Source organism: Nilaparvata lugens, chromosome 7, assembly GCF_014356525.2.
Source record: "Nilaparvata lugens isolate BPH chromosome 7, ASM1435652v1, whole genome shotgun sequence".
In the NCBI taxonomy this organism is placed as follows: Eukaryota; Metazoa; Arthropoda; class Insecta; order Hemiptera; family Delphacidae; genus Nilaparvata; species Nilaparvata lugens.
Window position 1 is genome coordinate 9,026,920 of NC_052510.1, and position 25,923 is coordinate 9,052,842.

At 34.7% G+C, this 25,923-nt stretch overlaps 1 protein-coding gene and 1 long non-coding RNA gene across 2 annotated transcripts in view; both read right to left on the reverse strand.

The window, feature by feature from the left end:
• The window catches only part of LOC111057644 (spectrin alpha chain, non-erythrocytic 1-like), a 404,931-nt gene that overhangs the window by 249,653 nt on the left and 129,355 nt on the right, over window positions 1–25,923 (reverse strand).
• On the reverse strand, window positions 13,020–16,897 carry LOC120352547. Its single transcript, XR_005571915.1, has 3 exons — window positions 16,640–16,897; window positions 15,256–15,387; window positions 13,020–13,321 (listed from the first exon to the last, which is right to left on the reverse strand). It is a non-coding gene; the product is annotated as an uncharacterized LOC120352547 (long non-coding RNA).

Genomic DNA, 25,923 nt, shown 5'->3' on the forward strand with positions numbered 1-25,923 from the left:
GCCTTTCTGCCGGCATTCTTTCCACATGGTCTTTCCACTGCTTCCGGTATTGTGTGACTTTTTCAACAAGCTCTAAATTCCTAGCTCTGCTCGGATATCATCGTTTCTGATGTGGTCCTTCTATCGCAGCCCTTGGTCTCCGGCGGAATCGCATCTCCGCCGCCTGCACTCTACTCTAGGGGTTTAGTTGTAACCACGACTCCACTTCCGTAGAGGAGGACTGGAGCAGCCATTATTCTATAAAATTCATTATAGTTTTCTCTCCGTGCTTGCTTCCCAAGGTTCTGCTAATATTGCCACATACACTTGAAATTTTCCAATCTTTTTCTCGATATCCAATCTTCACTATAACTGATGTCGCATCCTAAATATGTATATCGCGCACTTGTTCTAGAACTTTGTTGTCAATCACAATTTTTGACCGGGTGGGATGTTTACCTGTGGAAGCCATAATTTTTGTCTTGTCTATTGATTTTAAAATGTACTCTTTACAATTTCGTTAAGAACATAAACTGATTTTTGGAGGTCATTTTCACTGTCTTGATAATCCACAAGTCATCAGCAAACAACAATGCATTCAGGTACTCGTCATTTGTTAGTTAATTCCTAAAGCTACTCTACATTTCCATTTTCTGAAAATGTGGTCCACATAATATTGATTAAAGGGTGATAAGCTGCACCCTTTTCTAACTCCTTGATTTATAATCATTCCGTCTAGTCAAAAATGCTAACATCAAAAGCTAATCTCCTTCAAGACATACTGGCAACAAGTCAGCCCGACTTCAAAGCAGAGAAAGGTCGAGAGACAATACTATGTTATTTAGTTATTAATTGCATGCGTTATTGCATGCAATCAATAGTTCATTCAATAGTGCATAAAAATTGCATTCAATGAGGCATGCAATTAATAGTCCAGAAAAAAAATTGAAAACGAAAAATGCTTGATGAGTTCTACGCATTTTATTAAGTGGCTCCCGCGTATTTATTAACGTGCGTACCGATTCACGCGCCGCGAACATGAGCAATTCACTTTTAATCAGCTGATGCCAAGCTTTATATTCTGTATTTTACCGTTTCTGTAAAAATACAGATATAATCAGCTGATTAAAAGTGAATTGCTCATGTTCGCGGCGCGTAAATCTGTACGCATCTAATAAATACGCGGAGGCACTAATAAAAACAGATATACGCGCCGCGAACATGAGCAATTCACTTTTAATCAGCTGATTATATCTCTGTATTTTTACAGAAACGGTAAGATACAGATATAAAAAGCTTGGCATCAGCTGATTAAAATCTGAATTGCTCATGTTCGCGGCGCGTATATCTGTACGCACCTTCAGGCATGACATTTGATGTGCAAACTCCACATCCAGCTGTGCCCTATGTGACAGTAGCTGAGTAGCTGTCTACAAACTGGAGTGACGTATAAAAATAAACTCAATAAAACTAAAAATAAATACGAAAGTTCAATGACCCGTCCTTGCAGTCCCCCCGTTGCCAAGGCCAGGGCAACACTGTTAGTAAGATTCACTGTAAAATATCAGCATTGGTTAAGCGGGAAGAATGGATGTTATTTATAAGAAATCATGACAGTTTTATGTGAATTTCACTATTGCAGTTGATAGAAGATTCACCATCAACAGTCAGCGTTGCTTTAATTGGAGCCATTGGTGTTATTTATGAGAAATGATGACAGATCAATGTGAATCTCACTGTAGTAGTTTGTAGAAGATTCACTTTATACTTTCAGTATTGGTTAAATGCCTAGCATTGGTGTTATTCATAAGGGATGCTGACAGATTGGAGTGAATCCCACGGTATGCTTTTGGATTACGCTCACAGAGAGTCCATCCAGCAAGTAAGAAAACTCCGCCCTGAGCACTTGTACTCTCTTCTCCTGTCTCTCTAATTCTCTCTCTCTCTCTTGTACTATCTCTCACTCGGTTTCTCTCATTTACACTGCTTCTTTCTCTTTACTTGGCGTTAACTTGTCTCACGCACAACCATTATACAGAAATTTTCCATCACGCACAGGCACATACCAAAAGTAGGATCCTTTTAATAAACTACAGTCTGATCGTAGTTATTGTTACGAAAATAGCTTTCGTTATTCCTAGGCTTATAAATATGTTTTCATAAATAAAAATATAACTCTCAGTACCCTTTGTCACAAAATAAGATTGATATTTTTATATTAAAAGTAGCCCTCGAGAAAAAAGACAATATGTTTTTCATTCTATAGATTTCTCAATTTTCCAACTTTTTCCACAATTTATTATTCTCTCAAAATGTGATCGCTTGGAATGTTGCAGTTGAGAACAGAAACTGTGATTGACGTTGGTTGTTTACATTATCTTTAGTATCGTATCAAAACTTTTCAACAATTTCTTGGATGATACAGAAGCAAGCTAGCTAATCTGAAATCAATATTTACAGTCATAGAAGTCTTTCTCTCCAGTTGACTATGAATGTTGCTAGTGAGATGGAATGTTCTAGACCTATATGTCTGAATGTTCATGTATTAAATTATCTGTAGTACCGTATGAAACAATTTCACATTTTCAACAATTTCTTGGATGATGGAGAAGGAAGCTAGCTAATCTGAAGTCAATATTTGCAGTCACAGAAGTCTTCCCCTCCAGTTATCTTTGAATGTTGCTAGTGAGATGGAATGTTCTAGACCTATTTGTCTGAATGGTCATGTATTAAATTATCTGTAGTACCGAATGAAACATTTTCAACAATTTCTTGGATGTGACAGATCGGAATTAATCAATATTTGCAATACTTCAGGGTAGTTGAAAGCAATAAATTTGAATTTCCGTTCAGTAATTTCAATGTTTATTGGATAATATTTCAGAGTCTACTCAGCTCAAACTCTGCTATCACATAATGCACTGCATCACAGCTTTTCCACAGGATTCCTAACTTTAATACAGAAGCGATTATCTTGTAACCGGATGTTACAACCGAAAGATAGTAAGAAGCTTATGAATGGAGAGACCCACACATTTCTAGTCTACTGTCAATGTAAATGGAGAGTATTTGACAAATCGGCGTAGGAAGACATTGATAGACAATTTCTGAATGAATATTTCTCGGCCATATTTCGACTTGAAATAGAAGACGTGAGTGATGAGAGAGAAAGCAGAGGGAAGCTGATTGATGGATTCAGGAGAATAACACAAATTCAAATTTGAATTGAAAGTAGTCGAAGAAATGTGACTGTTCTTCCAACGTATTTGCATGATGAATTCTTGATAATATTATTCCAATAATAACAGATGTTTCTTATCAACATACCTTCTTTGACTGTTGTCTTTTTTCGTTAGGGCTTCTCTTTAATAGAAATAGAAATAAGAATCTAATTGCTATTTTTTGAATTTACTCACAACATATTTCGGTCGAAATGATAATGATAATGATAATGATAATGGCATCATAGCTGAAACATGTTGTGAGTAAGCAATTTTAAAAGATTTCTATTTTTATTCCTTTGATTATCAAGGTTTGTACGGTTTGATTGATTAAGTGCTTTATCTATGCAGACTACAATAGTTGCAAATTATTATGCATTAATCTTTATGCAGATTAATTTATTTGTGACAGAGAAAACTTGGTGTCCTAACTCTGCCGTGATAAATATAATCAATCATATTATGCATATAATCAATCAATCTTGCAGGATGATCCAAGAACATGAACCCTTGAGGAGTTAATGATAAGACCTTGAGGAGTTGGCTACTGATAAAGCCGTAATGGTGGCTAATTCCTGGAGATCCACTACATAGATATAAAAATTGTTTCATTTTTAGTCTGATCTGGACATGGAAAGGAAAGAAATGATCAAACAAATAAAATGATTACAGTAGTTACTTCAAGATTTCAACTAGGTTTTCTATAAAATACTGTAGTTGCTCAAATTTAACCTGAATTCTTATAACTGTAATACTATATTGTGGAAATTTGTTGAAGAAAACTGAGGAAAAGAATCAAGAGTTTGAGAAATAAGTGCAGATGAAAAACTATACATTTTCCTTAGAGCCAAATCTCAGATCTCTTTCCACAATAACTCATACTGTACATGACGCATTCATTTCAATTTCATCCAGAGTTGAATGTACCCTATCAATCTGCATAATATACATGTTTATGTGTGAAAATGGAAAGGTAGGATCTGATAATAATGGCTCTGCATCCAAATAATGGCGGAGGTATTCAAGGTTACAAGGTTAATAGCTGAGAACTTTTATTTTCACGCAACAATTGAGCTGTAACTATTCAGAATATGATTCATCACCTTTGGTTCAATTACTAGGTGAATTTATGATTGCTCGACCAGTATGTGTCGAAAATCCAGTAAGTCGACGTTTGCAATTACGCCATTATGCAATTAAAATAATTGCGAAAACTTGATCGAACAGTTTGGCATCCCTGGGTTTGTTCCGGTACAATGATTGGTGAACAAAAAGGAAGGAAATGACGTTTTTCATGGTTCTGTGGCGTTAGAATTTAGTGCAAATTAAGTGATTCCAATTTCCGTTTAATATTATCGCTCATTATGGTTGACTCACTTTTTAGAAAAGTTTTTCTTTTTAGAATAAACTTCTCACTTTTTAGAATAAACCGTAAATGAAAATCGTACTATAAAACCAAATTCCAATCTCATTATCGCTAGTCGATTTTTTTATTCAACATGAGAATTTCCTTCTGGTTCATATTTTGGAATAGTTTGTAATCTAACTTACAATTCTGCAAGCACATGTTGGGTAATATTTTCAACTCCGCCTACTGTCTCCTGATTGGTCTACACGTCTACAGCATTGGAAGTAAACTTGAAATTCATCCAAGAGGTGACAGTACCTGTTGGATAACCAATTCACTCTCGACTCTCCTGTGATTGGACAACAGTTTGTAATCTAACTCGGAATTCAGCCAGTAGAAGGCAGCACATGTTGATTCACATTTTCAACTCCGCCTATTCTCTCTTGTGATTGGTCGAACGTTTGTATTGTGATGAATGTATTTCTCAACTCTGTCGCTAGGTAGCAGCATTGGCTGGGTCATGAGTTCAAATAGGATGATTTATTGTCAATGTAGTGAGATCCACGTTATAATGGCAGTATTTGATTAACATTGGTGTTGCTATCCTTGTCTATCATTCGACAAAGTGGATAGTGCTATCACTTTCTAGCTCCGCAACGTTGCCACATCGATTCTTAACAATGGAGGAATATATAATAATTGAAAAAATATTTATTCTCAATGATATAAATTTATAACAGTGTTTAATTATTGCAAAAATATTTTTATGAAGATAAAATAAAATTGACCAATGAACATTTAATATTGTATCAGATATACCAATATCATCTATCCTCTGCACATTCACCGTAATAATACATTTCCGTATAATATTAATAGATCTATAATTTATAATAATAATAGTAATAATGATTTTATCAAAGTAATGGGGATAACTCCCACTATTGTGTATTGCTTTATTTAATTATTTTAATTTCTTGTAGTTACTATACCCTGTGTATGTATCGTATTCTATAATATGTTGTATTATTCTATGGAAATAAATAAAATTCAATTCATTCAATTCAATTCCTCTATAGTAGCAAGGTAGAGAGAATCGGCAACGCTGGTCTCCTATCTTCTTCCTTCACTGCAATTACAACGAAGAAAAAGATCAATAGTAGAAGATCTCAGACTCGGTTTTCTGCTGGCACAGAGAACCGATTCTGATATTTATTCTACGATTCTTGATCCTGGAAAATTTCTTCTATACTCTTTGGCTACATGTTTGGGATTTTTATCAGTTAAAGGAAAAAATGTGAATCAACAGAGAGAAGTTTTCTATTTTTGTAGCAGAACTAGCACCACGTTCACGCTAGTCATTCATTCAAATTTCGAGGGAATCTGATCCTAGCAACCTTGACACCATACTGAGATTCACTTCAAATTGTGAGCATTAGTTCAATGGAAAGCATTGATGTTGCATTATTTAAAAGAATTATGACAGTTTAAAGTGAATCTCACTATATAGGCTTTGTTCGATGACGAACACCGTCAGAGAAATGTTTATTCTATGAACAATTTTATAGATTTTTTTATTCTATGAACACCGTCATAACTAGAGAGTATGTTATATGTATACACAGATATACATGCTATATTCTATGGTCATAACCAACGAGTGCATTCCGTTTTTCTACAAAAATTCAGCATTGGTGAATATGGAATGCTGACGATTTAAAGTGAATATCACTGACCTAAACAAGGAATTGTTCGATGCGCGGCCTAGAGAGGTCAGCAGTTGACCTCAGTAAGCTACTGTCGAGGTGAATCTGAAATCAGCGTTTAGCTCATCCTCGTCAATTGCATAATCATCGTTGTCTATAACCCTACTATCCAGTATTGTTTGGCATGAATTATTTATTTCCAATTCCTGATAAATAAAATAACTAAATTGAGGACCTTGAGTTTTAGTCATCGATGGTAAAGCCAATGATGGCTTTATTAAAATCACGAAATTCGTAAGTCTGGAGTAGCGATTGGATTGGTTTATTATTGATGTTCTGGTGTGTTTATTCTATTATGATGTAAATCATGGATATGTATTTTATCTCATTAATTAATCAATTTTAATTTAAAAATGATTTTTGTGTATTTTGAATTGTAAATTGAGTGCGTAATTGAAGAATGTTAAGTGACACTTAACCTAGTTACATTTGGCCTGTTGTATAAATTAGAATTGAAACAGTTTTGTGCTCATTAGCCTGTGGTACTTTTCTGTGAGTTGTTTAATTCTGAATGATTAAATAAATAAATACAGTATAATAATTACAATGATCTATAATAATATATATCACAGTCTGACAAAGGAAAACTGAGCTTAGCTTGTAGCTCATAATCCATCTTTCAAATTTTAGTGGTGATGGAGCTATATAATATTTATTTATTCACATTTTATTATAAACAAATCAAATAGATACATCACCAGAGAAGGACTAACGGGCCTAGCCCAAAACTGTTCCTATCCGAATTTTGATAGAAGTATGAGTAGCTTAGATTAGAGACTTCAGACCGGTTTTTTTGCGCAAATCCCCCTCCTCCTCCCCCTCTGCGCATGCGCCCCCCTCCTCCTCCTCCCCCCTCTCCACCCCCTCTCCCCCCTCTCCTCCCCCCACTCCTCCCCCTCTCCTCCCCCTCTCCTCCCCCTCTCCCTCCCCCTCTCCCTCTCCCTCTCCCTCCCCCTCTCCCACTCCTTCTCCCTCTCCTTCTTCTTCCTTCTCCCTTCCTCCTTTCCCTCTCCCTCTCCCCCTCCCTCTCCCTCTCCCTCTCCCTCTCCCTCTCCCTCTCCCTCTCCCTCTCCCAGTGAGGACGAGGGGGAGGGAAAAAATAATTTCCCTTTTTCCCTTTTCTACTGACAGATTAAAGTGAATCCATCTTTATACTGTCAAATTAAAGTGAATCCATATTTCTACTGTCAAATTAAAGTGAATCCATCTTTATACTGTCAAATTAAAGTGAATGCTAAATGAGTGAATCTGTATTTCTACTGTCAAATTAAAGTGAATCCATCTAATGCAAGTGTAGTGAGAGTCAACCTTGGAAGATATGCTCAAATTATTCTCTCAGTCAGATCTTACTTCAGCATCATGAATCTCTAAGAACCCAATTCAACTTATACTGACAGATTAAATCCCAGTCTAGTATAGATAAAACTCTTTTGTAGATGTGCTAAATACTGACAGTGAGAGTCAACCTTGGAAGATATGCTCAAATTATTCTCTCAGTCAGATCTTACTTCAGCATCATGAATCTCTAAGAACCCAATTCAACTTATACTGACAGATTAAATCCCAGTCTAGTATAGATAAGAAACTCTTTTGTAGATGTGCTAAATACTGACAGTGAGAGTCAACCTTGGAAGATATGCTCAAATTATTCTCTCAGTCAGATCTTACTTCAGCATCATGAATCTCTAGAACCCAATTCAACTTATACTGACAGATTAAACTGAATCAATCCCAGTCTAGTATAGATAAGAAACTCTTTTGTAGATGTGCTAAATACTGACAGTGAGAGTCAACCTTGGAAGATATGCTCAAATTATTCTCTCAGTCAGATCTTACTTCAGCATCATGAAGCTCTAAGAACCCATTCAACTTATACTGACAGATTAATCCCAGTCTAGTATAGATAAGAAACTCTTTTGTAGATGTGCTAAATACTGACAGTGAGAGTCAACCTTGGAAGATATGCTCAAATTATTCTCTCAGTCAGATCTTACTTCAGCATCATGAAGCTCTAAGAACCCACTTCAACTTATACTGACAGATTAAATCCCAGTCTAGTATAGATAAGAAACTCTTTTGTAGATGTGCTAAAACCCTATTACTCTTTAAGTTTCTCGTTCTAGAGTTAGTTGCAAGGATCTTTAAATGCAAGGATATTACTTTAATGCAACCCTAAAATCTTAAAATGCAAAGTGAATCCATCTTTATACTGAGTGAATCTGTTACATCTTTATACTGTAAAATTATAAAGTGATTGCAAATTGAATAATTCGGAGGGTACAAGAGAGTGTGATACACCCATCGTTTCTCTGTCTCTCACATAAGCTTAAAGATTGTGCAAAAATTCATCTATTTGAAATGCATTTCAAAACAGATGGCTCCATGCGTTATCTTCTATTCTCGCTTACTGCTTTTTCCTCTATTACGAAAGAGAAATCCAAAGTTCCTTTTTAATCCTGCCTTCCTATACTGCCAGTTGAAGTGAATCCATATTATTCACTTTATATGTGGCTTGCACCCAACTCGAGCCTCCTGGTACGTTGCCGCTTTTTCCTCTATTACGAAAGAGAAATCAGTCGTGAGTTCCTTTTTAATCCGTCATTCGTATACGAGCATATGGCTCTCTCCACGCAGCGATCTCTGCATTACGAATGCCGAGTAAAGGATCATGTCGGTCTCTCCTTTGATCGGTCATACGCTACTGCCAGTTTAAGTGAATCCACCTCAGCAGCTATGCCTTAGTACATCGCTTCTCAGCAATGATTAAACCTTTCCTTGTCTGTATGACATCTCAAGTAATTGAAGCATTTAATTTGTTACAAAATTTGGTTCTCAAGCACTATCACGGATCTATCTAGTGACTATCTATCTATGAGCTTGAATTTTTCTTTTTTCATCTTGTCAAAGTCCATATAGGTAAATAAGTAAATGTGCTTAAATTTTAAACCATTTTCAGCAAATACTAAATTAAATAAGAGATTTGTTTTTCCCCCCAGCACTGGGAGATATAATTAACATTCTTGCATTTTCTTTATTTGTATATTCGGGAACAGCAACTAGCAGAATTTTAAAATACAAATTTGAGAGAGAGAAACTCTCTTCGATCATAGTGACTTGTGATCACAATCCCTTACACTTGGGAGATTTGTCTATCAGAGGAATATATATATATATATATATATAATATAGTGATATCAGAGTATGGAGGAACTGCTTTCCTTTTCATATTATCCTTGAAATGCAAAATTTCAAAAACCTTTTGTGTACATCAACGCACAGTTGAAAAAGAAATATTCCTGCCAAATATCATGGAATTCTATCAACGCGTTTGACTGTAATCGCGTTACATACGGACAGACAAAAGAAAATCCTAGTTAAAAAATAGACCTCACTACGTTTAATAAAATATTGATTGAAAAAATTTAAACGAGAATAAACAGTTGCTATTACATCAATAAACCTGTATCAGCTAGTGTCTTTAGAAGGCATTGACAAGACAGAGAGGTTCGGTAACGTTTTTCTCCTATCTCTCTCCACTGCCATTATAACGTGCACCTCACTATAGAAGCAAGAATCATTCAAAGCTATTTTTATGGATGAAATTAGTCATGGAGACTCAACTTTCCAGTTCACCCCTAAGTTTGAGAACTAATACGCGAAGGTATTATTTAACTTTGGCTCCTCATTGATGATTTTAATTAGTTCGGACAAAATCCATTTTCAACTACTTCAAATAGCTCTCTCAAAGGTTGAAGCGCAAGTTGAATCTGAATGCATTAAGAGTTTTTAATGTAATAAAGAAATTTTAATGTAGAAGTAGAAAGTCTGTTCGTGCTCTATCAAAAACGAAGTTAATAAAACAAAATGAATTAGTTCGAAACTCAATAAAACTGAAACTTCTGATATAGAGACGCGTGGCTTTGTAATACAAGATATCCACCATAGTCTATTTTAGTGAAATTTAAAAATATTCTAGGCTATGAGGAATGAATGCACGTGGTATTTTAGAGCGTAATATATAAGTAGGTAGTAATTAGTGAATTTCCACGAGCTTGCTAAGCTCGTGCATGCTAATCTTCGTACCAAAGTTTGATTGAAGCTCACCTATTATGATGGAATCTAGACCACAGCTACGCAGAATGTGCGGTCTCTTCGAAGTTATTGAAGTGACAAAATCACTTTACCTACCCTCGCCCACCGCTGAAAAGGCCAACTCTGATTGTCAACCAACTATTATAGCAGGATGTAGTGTTTAGATAGTAAGTATCGCAACTGTGCTGCCTGTGCCATTCTCAAAGCTCTGTAGTTTCGGAGGCATTTCAAATTTCAATTGATAATTAGGTTCTCTTTGTTATTGAATTGAACTATTTCAATTAACCTTGATCATTAACTGATTATAAGCTTATAACTCTACATAATCTTGGTGACTGGAAACAATTAAACAGTTGAAACTTGATCAAAGTTGAATTCAAGAATATAAAATCTAAGAGGAGTTAGTCACCGACTAGAAGAATTTTTCATTCTCCTAAAACAATTGAATCTGTGTTCATTTGAATGTTGAGAAAAAACGTGCTTCTATTCATAGTGTTTTTCGAGATAGTATAAAATTTATATCACTCTCAAGCAGACGCAGACAAGCTTAATATCTTGTTCTTAGCATCATATCCTTCAATTGTGAGCTATTCTATTTGAGATTTTCTCGTCAGAGAAAACTCCCCTCATTTCTGGAATCTTGAATTATCATGCATTCCTATTATCCTGATACTGCACAATTTCATTCTCCAAGAAATCATTATTATATTATTTTTCTATTGTTTCCCTCTTCTGCAGACACTGTAGAGTCCATAAGAAGGTTTTGCTCAGTGATTCTATTCTCAGACAGTCAGTTCATAACTTTCTACTTACGCAGTATTCTACTGAGCGCAACCCTTTCAGATCCTCTTATTGTTTTATTGTCTGCTTTCTTTTGTTGTCTCACAATTTTTCATCAACACTCGACATTCATTTTATGTTTTCCTCGTATACGTAAGTGCTTTTAGGGAACTTATTAGTAGTAAGCATATTGTCATCTTATGATACAAGCCAGCAGGCTCGCCCCACTCGCTTATCCTCTTTTTACCCTGACACCCGGCTAGATCATCCATAAACTAAGATCTAGAGAAAGATAAATTATTATCTAAAAATAATATCAGATAAGCAAAGATGAATTTTTCACTTGAACTTGCTTTCTTCCTTCTAAAAGAACTGAAAATCTCAGGCTTGATTCAATCTCGATTGATTTCAACTATGTAGCGCAAAAGTCTCTATTTTTATAAAAAATTCAGTTATTTTCCAGATAGAGACTTGGATTGTTCCATTTCAGTCCAGTTTTTCATCATGTCAAAGTCCATATAGAAATAAGTAAATGTGCTTAAATTTTAAACCATTTTCAGCAAATACTAAATTAAATAAGATTTGTTTTTCCCCCAGCACTAGGAGATATAATTAACATTCGTGCATGTGAGGTAGTATCTACATTTTTACAAAATGCAGGCTTTTCTTATTTGTAATCATGAGTTAACAATTGGTAATTGGCTCAAACGTACAGAACATGATCTGATAAGCCACTGAATAGTTAGAACAATGACCAAGGTCATGATGTATAGAGAGGCGTTTCCCAGAGATTGGAATGCAGAGCAACACTCTCCACATCATCAGACAGATGTTCAAAAGAAGAACGAAATGAGAACCAATGTCAAATAATACTTCTAATATATTTTCAACAATGTACATCATGATATTTGACAAAACTATTTTTCATCTAATATAGCTAGGTGTTGAAAATCCAATCCATTTCACTAACAGTCCTTTTTTTCACGTTTTAATATTTTTTCAATCAAATACACTTGTCCTCTCCGTTTCGTTTAATTGCGTTTTTTTAATTTCTTCTGCATAAAACCGCCCACTAATTACTTCTCCGTTTAGATCTTGCAAGCTATACGTTACAGGTTGAGAAGGAAATATAGAGTGTAATCAGACTAACCGCCTTCATATATTATTCTAACTTACAACTAATACATTTATTCCTTAACCTCTACAAGTATTACAATTAATTTTCACATTCAAAGCTTTTAGTATTTAATAGTTTTATTCTCTCCTCAATTAACGAGTTCATCATAATCTCTGTAAAAAAGTTAAAGTTGTACAACATCGCTGATTCGCCACACATTTTCATAATTTCAAATGTAAATCTTACACTATCAATGTTTTTATCTGTTAACCTATCATCAATGAAATAATACATTCGAATATTCAACCAACCTAATGAATTACAATAGCAAAATTCAGGAATTTCCTTTAATTCGCATCTTCGATGTCTATCAACTATATTCTTATTTATAATATAACATACGCTTATATGTTCTGACTTCTGTTCTTCACTTTTACCAGGTTTTATAAATGTTAAATATTCCTCAAACGTTAGTCCTTCTTTCCGAAATTATTCAATTCTAATATTGTTTTGTCAATAAGTTCGAAATAACAACATCTATATTTTTTATCGATTTTATTCGAAAAAGTTCTTATCAAATGAAATTGAATCCATCTCCAATCTGAAATTAAACAGAATATGCTATCAATCTTGTTCTAAGCCTGTCTCATCTGAAGAATCTCGTAAAAATTCCAGATAAGTTTATTTAATTGTTCTTTTGTTAAATGTTTATTTTTTTCTGTTATAACCTTCTTAATTTTATCGATAGACTCTTTAAGATGAGCACAATCACATCTGTATGAGCCTGGGATATTGCCATTCTCCCAGAATTTATCATATGATGTACCGTATAATTCACAAACTGAAATATGATTATAGTTATCACTATGCCAAACTCCTAATTTTTCATAATCTCTCACAAATGTTAAATATTGTAGATTTGTCCATCCTTTTTCTGCTAACTGGTCCAATAATTGGTGATGCGTCTCCAATAGTACAGTTAGTTCACAACGATAACTTTGTATTCTCGCCATTTTTTCTAAAGAAACAGAATCATATTTACGTAATTCATTAAAATGCCTATTTATAATATACTGAGCTTATATATTCATCAAATGATTTCCGTTCGAGAGCACATATCTGAAAACATATTAAACTATAAGTTGGAATGATCAGCATATATAATCAATTGTAAAATATTTACTTAGTTAGTAATTGACTCTTATCTATCCAAGACGGTTCACTAAAGTGTGATTTTCTAACTACAAATCATCATTTTTGTTTCCAAGGAGAATATAAGAAGACTATAATGTGATAGCAGATAACATAAAACTGTTGGGATTGATTGTTTGAGTTGGGCCAATAGCAAAACCTTTGAGCCTATTCAAGATAGCTTGTCACTCTTGAATGATAGTAGAAATTATTTCCAAAATGCTCCAATTTATTCTGTGTCCTTGGCTAAAATGTGGAGAAAACTGACAGATAATTTGAAAAATAGTTGTTGTTTGATCTATAATGATCTTCTACAGTATGTTTACTGGGGGTAATAGCAATACCAGCAAATTGAGTGGAGTACAAGTAAAGCTTCCCACTGACCCACAACATAGAAATAAAATAATATCCTATGTAATCTCTGCATTTAGCTTTAATCTACTACCTATTAATTATGTGGAAATTTTCGAGGATCCATCAAACAAAAATAATATCAGTTTCTCACAAAAGTGTGGAGAGTGGAGAGACTTTTTTCTCCAAGTCAACCACAGTTTTCTCTACCATATCCAAAGTGTTGACCTAGATGAGTTGGGTCTTGTAGCAACAGGTAACTTAATACCACAAGTCTTAAGAAAACGGGCAAACATAACTTGTAAGCTTCCTCCATACCCTTGTCTCCTATCTCAGTGCTATCAGCCAGAATCGTAAGCTAGAACTGGATGAAATTGATCTAAAACGGAGGAAAATTGAGTTTTTTGAAGCCACACAGTCATTTAGGGAACGGCATAAGCAGCTAGAAGAATTTTAAAAAAGAAAATTTGAGAGAGGAACTTGGACCATTCACATTGGCGAAATTTTGAGCCTAGTGGAGTTTATAATGTGACTGCATTTACTGTGAATAATACTGGGAAATTCCCATATGTAGGTGTACTAGGGGAGAAAGATGGTTTGAAAAACGTTTACTTTGTAAAGGGCTGCCATAAAAATGTTTTCATTAATGCATACAAAGCTATCGAAACTCTCAAGAAAGAGGGTTATTTTGTAATCCCTTACACTGACAAAAAAGAAATTATTTGTCTACCAAGGGAAGAGAAAATTTGTGTAATTACAGTCAATGGTATGTCAAGCTATAATGGGCATACATTTCCTAGAATAGAATCAGTTAAGTTTCTCCCAGATGTTTGGAAAAACTTGGAAGACACTCCCTTCACACAAAAAAAGTGGAGCAGTATAATAACATCACAATGGTGGAAATTAAAGGGAAAGTAAAAGTAGGACAGTGTAAAAAGATTGGAAGAGTTACCACAAGGTATAGAGTTAGTCATTATTGCAATAAAAGAAGTGTACAATAGAAACAATACTCGGTATATCCTACAGTTTGAAAATGTGGAAGCATTTTCAAACTATTGGTTAGAGGAAGAATTTGAAAAGCCGAACATAGATTTGAATTATAAAATTAGAATCAAGCTAGATGTTTTATTCCCAGTAGGAATAAGAAAGAGTTACTTTCTGTATTTGATTTGGTCATAGATATGCTTTGATGTATGTATAATAATTTAAAATAAAGAAAATTATTGTGACAATCCTCATGACATTGAGCTCTCACCCCTTCTCCTGATTCCTCTCTCATTTTTTCTTTCCTGCTAAACGAGTGGAGGAGGAGGACAAAGGACAATTTTTGTCCTCGGAGGGGAGGAGGAGGAGAACAATTGTCCTCCGAGGAGAGAAGGAGGAGAAAAATTTAAGTAAAAATGAACTTACATGTGTTGATTTGACGAAATGAAATAATCGGATATGCTTCTCTCAGCTAGCTCCTCGGCTATGATTTTCTAGATGCAGGTAAGGTTCCTTCACGAGAGCACAATTGCTTATGAGTTGTGAGGTGAGAAAATGCTGTGGAAAAACAATGAAACCAAACTGTAACACTAAATATATATTATAAATCATTTAGTGTTATTTCACAAAAATATGAGAATATAACAAAAATTTTCACTTACAATCAATAATGACCTCGAGCTAAAGCTCTGGGGAGTATCGGCAGTGTTCGCCAATTGTGATACACGCCTCCTTTGTGTTTCTATCTCACTCGTACAAGCATGCAACAGACAGAGAAACGACTTGCTATATAATCGCTTTTCTCAGTGGAAAATCATCATTCACGTTAGAGAGCTATTAGTACGCGCTTCTCGACACCATGGACAAGTCACACCGTGCATCCTCATCCTCATTCTTATTGCCAGACAGCCCGCCTCCGGAGAGGGAACTCAACTTCTGGGAGCAGCAGAAGAAGCAGCAGAAAAGCCTCAGCTCAGCTGCCACCTCTGCTGCTACAGCTGTTGCCTCCACCTCCTCAGCCTCAGATCCCTTGAAGAAACAAGGGATCTTCGTTCAAGATGAGGATTCCAGCATCATCGTGGGAGACAGCAGCCCTCTCCCGCAAGCTACTTGGGCACCACGCCGAGCAGCGCTCACATCGGTACCCGCCCCCAAGCAGTCTGTCAAGAGGAGGCTGTTTGTCGACGATGAGGAGCCTGGCGTCCTCACTCAATCAAAGGTTAGCATACAAAAAATTATTATTATTGTAATGTACACAAAATCTTTATAAAATGTGAATTTATAAATCTTTTGTGTGCATTTACTGATTCTTATAGTGTGAGCGAAGACTGAGCTATCAAATTGTGCTATCAAAACAATCCGAACACAGATAAATTCTCACGATGGTTGATATACATGTTTACTAAATATGACGCATGAAACAATTCAATTATCTACCAATTTGAATTGAGTTCAAGTAATCGGAGAATTTCCGAGTTATTACTTATGTATATTACTTACTATATCAAATTACTGATTCGAATAATGCATAAACTGTTTGTGTGAAACAAAAATTTGCATGAGTAATGAAACGTGAAATTCGAATAATATTGTTATTATAAATCCAATCATATTATTCTGCAATAACTTTGATGACAAATTACTTATTACTTATATGAAAAATAGTTGTTGTTTGAGTGTGAAACAAAAATTTGCATGATTAATGATTAATTTATGTTTTCTGCAATCATTTATGTTGATTGTAATGAAGTGAAAAATTTTTTTCCGATAATTGAGAGTTATGTCAGAGAATTTCCAAGTTATTACTCACATTTTTTGAGTAGTGAATCTGTTGAGCGCAAGATCACTCTCTCATGTCAGAGAATTTGCGAGTTATTAGTCACAGTTTTGAGTAGTGAATCTGTTGAGCGCAAGATCTCTCTCTTGTATGATTTTATAACCTGAAACAAATAAGAGTCTAATGAAATATTTTTCAACAGAAACGTGCGGTGGAAGAGGATGAGGAGGACAGCTCCATAATGACGTTGTTACAGCAGGAGGAGGATGAAATTCTCCCCGAGGAGCACTTCCTCACCATCATCAATAGGTACGCCCCGAAACCCTGGACTCCTCTAAGAGAGTTGATGGAGGGTACACCTTACCCTATTGAGGACGTGAGGGAGGTCTGTAATCAACATGGACGTCGCGTGGTGCTCAAGATCCGGCTGTCAGGTCAGAGAACACAGATGTTTACATACCTGAACGTTTCACGCAGATCTTGACCTCCAAAGACATCCAAAATTTTAAAAGTAAATGCAAATCATTGTTACTGTTTGTGAAACATATTAATCAGTACATGACTGACATAAACATTGTTAAAATGCATAAAATTTAAATCATGATAATTATATTACTTATTACTTATTTTGTTAATAATCTTGTAACAAATTTTCAGATTTACTTTTAGGGTTTCAGTTAACATTTTATGAATTTTATTATTACTTATAAGTTATTTTGTTATCCGGCTGTCAGGTCAGAGAACAACAGATGTTTACATACCTGAACGTTTCACGCAGATCTTGACCTCCAAAGACATCCAAAATTTTAAAAGTAAATGTAAATCATTGTTACTGTTTGTCAAACATATTAATCAGTACATGACTGACATAAACATTGTTAAAATGCATAAAATTTAAATCATGATAATTATATTACCAGTTAACATTTTATGAATTTTATTATTACTTATTTTGTTAATAATCTTGTAACAAATTTTCGGATTTACTTTTAGGGTTTCAGTTAACATTTTATGAATTTACGATATTATTACTTTTAAAATGAAAATCATTTATTAATGCAAATAATGCAATTTGATAATGCAAATCATTGTTACTGTTTGTGAAACATATTAATCATATATTACATATAATCATATAAATACATATATTTTCATTATAATCTATAATTTTCAAGTATTGTGTTTCCTCCACTTCACTCAACTGAGGTTGTATGAATCTATAATTTACAAGTTTTGTGTTAAGGTGACAATTGCATCGCATATCAGCATATACATAACCTACTTTGTTAACCGCATAATTTACTTGTTATATATCAATAAAAAATAGTTTGTTATTCTATAAAAAGTTTTCACTCACCTATCACACTAGTATACGTGTAGAGAACTCTCCACACTCTCCAAGTTGCATTGAGTGATAAGAAAAATTAAAATGTGTTTTATAGAATGAAGTGTGTACGCACGCACAAGCATACGCATGAGCTGACAACATCGGGCGATCGCTCACTGTGTCAAGGTCAGCTCAACGCTCTGCCTTCCTTGTTGCGAAGTGAGGGCGTTGCCCCTTACACATCTGGTGTGATGCATTTCATTCATTCACGACCTGCAAGGTCTTGTGTACATCGTACACATGGCTGGATTGGTATTCCATTCATTCTTATCTGTATGACTTTTTCACATCAACTATTTGAAATGCATTTTGAAAATTCATTTCAAATAGATGATCTGAATAGGCGAATTCAAAGTATTATTCCAAATTAATAGAAAATTCCATTTTTTCTTTTAGATAGTGTAATGATTAATTAATTAACTTTAGTTCTGTGGGTAGATGACACAAGTTGATAAGTCACATTTTTGACCATATTGAGTTATGCATGTGGTTGTGTTCAGAAAAATTAGATCTATAAGATGGTATAACTAAATATGTTGTAGCTTTTTAAATAGCTGAGATATAGACCTTGCTTAAGCCTGATACTGCATTTTCTTCCAAACCCCAAGTTGACAAATATTGATAAGTACATATATCTCAACACTCTTCTACCGGTTTGTATTATAATCCAATTATCAAAAGATGACAAAATTTGATAAGTGTATGTACTGGTAGGCTATTATAAAATCTGAAAATCAATAACCCATATTGAGAACTACATAACCCATACAACTTTGCAAACAGTTCAAGTTGGTTAACTTGAACAATACTTGTAAATAATATCAATTAATTTTTAAAACATATATTCAAATTTCTATAAAATCGATTTTTAAGATATTCCCTATACTGTTACATTGTGATTTGAAACATTTGGCAGATGGCAAAACATGATATCTCTGACATCACTTGCGAAAATTCTCAATAGTTAATTTAAATAAATTGTTTTATCCTTGATATTTTCTATTTAAATAGTCGAGGATCAGCTGATTATATTAGTGTAAAATGGGTAAGACTATTTAAATAGTTGAGGATCATCTGATTATATTAGTGTAAAATGGGTAAGAAAAAATATTATAGATAATGTTTGCAGCTATGCCAAACTTTCAAATTGCTCTCCTGAAAAGTTTACAAATCATGACTTATCAGCTTGTGTCATCTACCCACAGAGTTAATGTTCGAGCATTGAGTTGAAAGGTAATGAAAATATTGAATGTTGAGAACACTCTTTGTGCATGTTGATATTCTTCGAGTGTGCGTTAAATCATTCTATTGGAGGAAGTTCTTTCCAATGTACTTTCTTTCCCCAACTTCTTTTCCATGTCTGTACTTTCTACCAAATTACGCACCAATACTTCCAAGGATTCAGACATAAACTTGTAGGAATCTAAAAATTTAATTTTGCCTACTGAAAGTGTCAAAAATCTCTCTGACGTATTCGCGATGCAGGAAATTTCTTTTTTACATTTACCGAGCGATTTCAGAATAAAATGCAAATCAAAACCGGAGAAATTATGAAAATAACATGATATGTACTCCGGAGTACGTGCTGTTAAATTGAGAAGTTCAGTAATTGTTGATAGAGTGCATCACTGCAGGTTATATAAGGTGTGTACTGCGCCAAATGTAAGCCATTATCAGTTTTACCTTTGAACAGGAATCATGTCCTATTCTTTGTGTTCTGATATTTTGGTGGACAAGCCACAAACTCGCTCTATCCAGTGTGATCTTGATTCTGATATTTAAACAAAGCTCAGTCGTCGCTACTTTACGATATTGAATCAACAAATTTCCATTATGAACCAAGGAGGAGTAGTACACCAATCCAGAAGTCGGGAGAGGAGGAGGTGGAGGAGCAGAAACGTGAGGAGGAACAGATACGTGAAGAGGAACAGAAAGGAGTGCAAAAGCAGACACCTACGAAAATTGCTACGGTTGATCTTCACTGGTTTAAACAAACTTGTAATCAAATTATTGTGAAAGAACTTGCTATCGTTGACGAGTGCAATAATTATGCTGTATTTCATTTCAAATCACCATTTCCAAAGATGGAATTGACTACAAAATTGTTTAACGACGTAACATGGCTGGAACGTAACTATCATAAAATAAAATGGGAAGATGGAGATTAGAATACAGTGACTCATTAATACGTGATTACCTTGCAAGTTATGAGAAAATTTTCACAAAAGGAACTGAGAAAGCAAAGTTTTTGAGAAGATTGCATTCTAACGTACAATGCATACCAGAGGACTTTCTCAAGCCCGATTTCAGCTTTTTCACCACTTCGTGGTGTTATGATGCATGTAAGATACATAAGTATAGACCCGATGGAAGGTGTGCATTATTCTCTGCTCAACATTATAATTCTCTGCTGTTTAAAAATATGTATCAAACAAATAATTTCTTGTGCGAAAACAATTGAATGCAAAGTATGAAATTGGCGTCTATGTATACGAATGCTCAGAAAAGAAACTTTGCACGTTATGGATTCTTCTACAACGGAAAGGAATTACAGTGTGTTTATTGCTTGCATGCACTGAGATTGCATAAAGCTCGTACATGTTGTCTGTCTACAATTAGATACGCCCCCCTCAGAGACAACTGTGTTACAGCTAAGGAATCTACCTTATTGTTCATAACTTAATCAATGTCATGCAGTGTTTTAGCTTTGCAAAAATTAACTCGCCTCTGGATGAACTTTGGAAATGCTTGTATGACATTGCAGATAAAAAATGTAAAAGATCATTGCCCTCTCTCTGTTAAGACATCAATAGAGCTGTTCCCTCCAAGTGATATAGGTCTGAGGATATCTATAGCCATTTTTGGAATGCTTGTACATACTAAATTTACTATAGATATTCTCGGAGAGCATACTTAAAAAGCAACGCCTGCGGTTTGTACAGCACATAGAAAATTTTAGAATTTGTGAAATTTTTCTTAACTGTCAGGTGGAAAGCAAACCAATCACTTTTTACAGTATAAAGATGGATTCACTCATCTAGCATTCACTTTAATCTGATAGTAGAGAATTTTTTCCTCAGGGAAATTATTTTTTCCCTCACATTTTTCCAATTTTATCTGAGATTTTCGAATTATTGGACATACTAGATACAGGACATCTACATTATTGTAGTGCAAATGATTTCTCAACTATTGTTACAAATTCCCATGAACTTTGGAAATGCTTGTATGACATTGCAGATAAAAAATGTAAAAGATCATTGACCTCTCTCTGTTGAGACATCAATAGAGCTGATACCCCCAGTGATATAGGTCTGAGGATATCTATGACCATTTTTATCAAGAGATACGCCCCCCTCAGACACAACTGTTACAGCTAAGGAATCTACCTTATTGTTCATAACTTAATCAATGTCATGCAGTGTTTTAGCTTTGCAAAAATTAACTCGCCTCTGGATGAACTTTGGAAATGCTTGTATGACATTGCAGAAAAAATGTAAAAGATCATTGCCCTCTCTCTGTTAAGACATCAATAGAGCTGATACCCCAAGTGATATAGGTCTGAGGATATCTATAGCCATTTTTGGAATGCTTGTTCTACTAAATTACTATAGAATTCTCGGAGAGCACACTTAAAAAGCAACGCCTGCGGTTTGTACAGCACATAGAAAATTTTAGAATTTGTGAAATTTTTCTTAACTGTCAGGTGGAAAGCAAACCAATCACTTTTTACAGTATAAAGATGGATTCACTCATTTAGCATTCACTTTAATTTGACAGTAGAGAATTTTTTCCTCGGGGAAATTATTTTTTCCCTCACATTTTCCAATTTTATCTGAGATTTTCGAATTATTGGACATACTATATACAGGACATCTACATTATTGTAGTGCAAATGATTTCTCAACTATTGTTACAAATTCCGATGAACTTTGGAAATGCTTGTATGACATTGCAGATAAAAAATGTAAAAGATCATTGACCTCTCTCTGTTGAGACATCAATAGAGCTGATACCTCAAGTGATATAGGTCTGAAGATATCTATGACCATTTTTATCAAGAGATACGCCCCCTCAGACACAACTGTTACAGCTAAGGAATCTACCTTATTGTTCATAGCTTGATCTAGGTCATGCAGTGTTTTAGCTTTGCAAAATTCAAAAAATTAACTCGCCTCTTGATGTCAATTTCATTCAATGAATTTGATTCTATTGCAAAAAATATTAAATTTTCAACAGGATTCCAAGGCGATGATTTACCGTTAACAAAAACAGGAAGTGTATTCCATGCACGACAGGCACTGACTAAGAAGGATTTTGTGAAAATAGTAGTTCGATGATTGGGTATCCTTAAAGTACTTTCTCCGGTTCTAGTATGTGAAGCATCTATCCTCCTACCTTCAGAGACAAATTTGAAATCATCTTAAAATAGTTCGGATTACCGTATTTCAAGATATCTCTAACAAGCTTGACTATTCGAAAAAGCCTCTGATCGGGAAGCTTCAATGTTGAACTAGCAATGTGGGCTGGGGTGATATGATCATGGCGTTGGAGAGAGTAGACGAAACGTAGACAATAATTTTGGCAACGCTGTAGTTTATCATTCAGAGTGACTTGCATATCATTAAGAACAGAATTACAATACATTAAATGTGGGAAGATGAGAGATTGAACCAATAATAATTTAATGTTTCTAGGGAGGATATCGTGCATTTTCTTCAATGCATGCATGGCTGAGAATACCTTTTTACAAGTTTTGTTCACTTGTTCTGACCAGTCAAGAGTATTATTCATAATAATGCCTAAATTTTAACTGAGCTACAGTAAGGAATGTCATTACCGTCTACACTAATTTTGTGAATCGATTCAAGGTCAATATTGTTTATAAGACGAGAATATCCAATTATAATGGGTTGTGTTTTGATGGGATTAAGCTTAAGGCCATTTTTCTTTGTCCATTCCACTATCGAATTGATATCCTGATTCATTATTCCAACTGTTTCATTAATTTTTGTTATGGGACAGCTTAAATAGATTTGAAGGTCGTCTGCATAAGTATGGAAACTGGAGAATTTGATAATGGAAGAAAGGTCATTAGCATACAAAGTGAAGAGGAGAGGGCCTAAAATTGAACCTTGTGGTACTCCATGCATAACGTTTTTCCAAGTTGACTTTTTGTCACCGACAGATACACATTGTTTCCTACCTAATAGATAGGATTTAAACCAAACTAACGAGTTGTGACTGAAACCAAGAATAGCCAACTTATTCAGAAGGACTGTATGATCAACAGTATCGAATGCTTTAGAAAAATCAAATAGGGTGAGGATGGTGCATTTTCTTTGGTCCATAGCTAACCTTATATCATCAGTGACACGAAGCAGAGCTGTCTCAGTTGAATGGAATTTTCTAAAGCCTGATTGAAAGTTATGAAGCTTACTATTGTTGTCTAGAAATTTCACAACTTGAGCATGAATGAGTCTTTCTAGCACTTTGGACAATGCAGGTAAAATACTGATTGGTCTAAAATCCTCAACTTTATTGGGTGATGGAACTTTATTTAGAGGGCGAACCAGAGCAAACTTCCAGTTTTCAGGGAAAATGCCTTCTTCAAGTGACTTGTTGAAAATGTACGTAATGGTTGGTAAAACAGCAAATAACATCTTCTTGATAAATTTAATAGGAATTTTGTCTACACCCGTAGCATTACTATGAATACGTTGAATTGCTCTGAAAGTGTCTTCTTCTGAGATTGGATGGAAATGAAATTGATCAGTGATTGGTAAATCTAAGTTTGTAACCTGCTCTTCAAGATCATCTATATGATTAGCAATGACAACTTCGTCGCGTTGGTTAGAGTGTGAAACGAAATGGTCATTTATATTATTCAATGGTAAGTCAATTTGTGGATTCGATTTCTGTTTGCCAAGCCCGAATTCTTTTATTCCCTGCCAAAGTGATTTAGAGTCTTGTCTATTGTTTGTCATAAACGAATTCAAGTACCTAATCTTTGAGTTCCGTAATTCCTGTTTAACCCTATTTCTAAGGCTCCTATACTCTATCAAACTGTCCAAGTCAAATGACTTTTTAAATTTTCTATGTGCTTTGTCTCTACGTCCCATCATCTTAAGTATGTCTTCAGTCATCCACGGTACTCGTCGTTTTCTATTAATCCTCCTTGTCACATAAGTTGAATTGGGTTCTTAGAGATTCATGATGCTGAAGTAAGATCTGACTGAGAGAATATTTGAGCATATCTTCCAAGGTTGACTCTCACTGTCAGTATTTAGCACATCTACAAAAGAGTTTCTTATCTATACTAGACTGGGATTTAATCTGTCAGTATAAGTTGAATTGGGTTCTTAGAGATTCATGATGCTGAAGTAAGATCTGACTGAGAGAATAATTTGAGCATATCTTCCAAGGTTGACTCTCACTGTCAGTATTTAGCACATCTACAAAAGAGTTTCTTATCTATACTAGACTGGGATTTAATCTGTCAGTATAAGTTGAATTGGGTTCTTAGAGATTCATGATGCTGAAGTAAGATCTGACTGAGAGAATATTTGAGCATATCTCCAAGGTTGACTCTCACTACACTTGCATTAGATGGATTCACTTTAATTTGACAGTAGAAATACAGATTCACTCATTTAGCATTCACTTTAATTTGACAGTATAAAGATGGATTCACTTTAATTTGACAGTAGAAATATGGATTCACTTTAATTTGACAGTATAAAGATGGATTCACTTCAATCTGTCAGTAGAAAAGGGAAAAAGGGAAATTATTTTTTCCCTCCCCCTCGTCCTCACTGTGAGAGGGAGAGGGAGAGGGAGAGGGAGAGGGGGAGGGAGAGGGAGAAGGAGAGGGAGAGGGAGAGGGAGAGGAGAGGGAGAGGGAGAGGAGAGGGAGAGGGGGAGGGAGAGGGAGAAGGAGAGGGAGAGGGAGAGGGAGAGGGTGAGGGAGAGGGAGAGGGAGAAGGAGAGGGAGAAGGAGAAGGATTGATTGATTGATTGATTGAGTACTTTATTTATGTAGATTACAATATATACTGGCTTATACACTTATATATAATAGCTTACAATACAGCAAAGTTATAGATGAATTTACATAATATAGACTAAGAAAATAACTATTGAACTGTATATGATATGAAAAAGCAATTTTTAGTATAATAACTATAGATAATAATCATATTGTTATGCATCTACATAATTGGCGGAGCTTTGGACATATCAATGTCCATTCTTTGGAAGAATATTAAAAATATCCTCCCCACTAACTCTCTACCAAAACGTTAATTTCGTTATTTAAACTAAGGATTCATTATTAATGGAAATATTGTAAAAGTTTTAATCAATATGAATATTGAAGAGAAAAAAAAACAGAAAATTGATAAAGTAAAATAATTATATAGGTAGATAAGATCAAATAATTGATTAATAAAATGAAGTAGGCTGAAAGTAGATCAGGGTTATCAAATTTCAGTAATATACAGCAGTATGCAGTGGATAATTGAAATAACATGAGTTTATATAATATATATATATATACAATTCGTTCTATAACATGGTTTAAAGGTTTATATTGGTGGAATGGGTGAGGGATGGTTGTCATGTGATCGTTCTAGGGTCGGACAGTTTCAGTCATTTGTTCCAAAATATGTTTTTTTAAAGTCAGGTTGAAGCTCGCTCGGCTCTCGATAGACCTGATAGAAACAGGAAGTGTATTCCATGCACGACAGGCACTGACTAAGAAGGATTTTGTGAAAATAGTAGTTCGATGATTGGGTATCCTTAAAGTACTTTCTCCGGTTCTAGTATGTGAAGCATCTATCCTCCTACCTTCAGAGACAAATTTGAAATCATCTTTAAAATAGTTCGGATTACCGTATTTCAAGATATCTCTAACAAGCTTGACTATTCG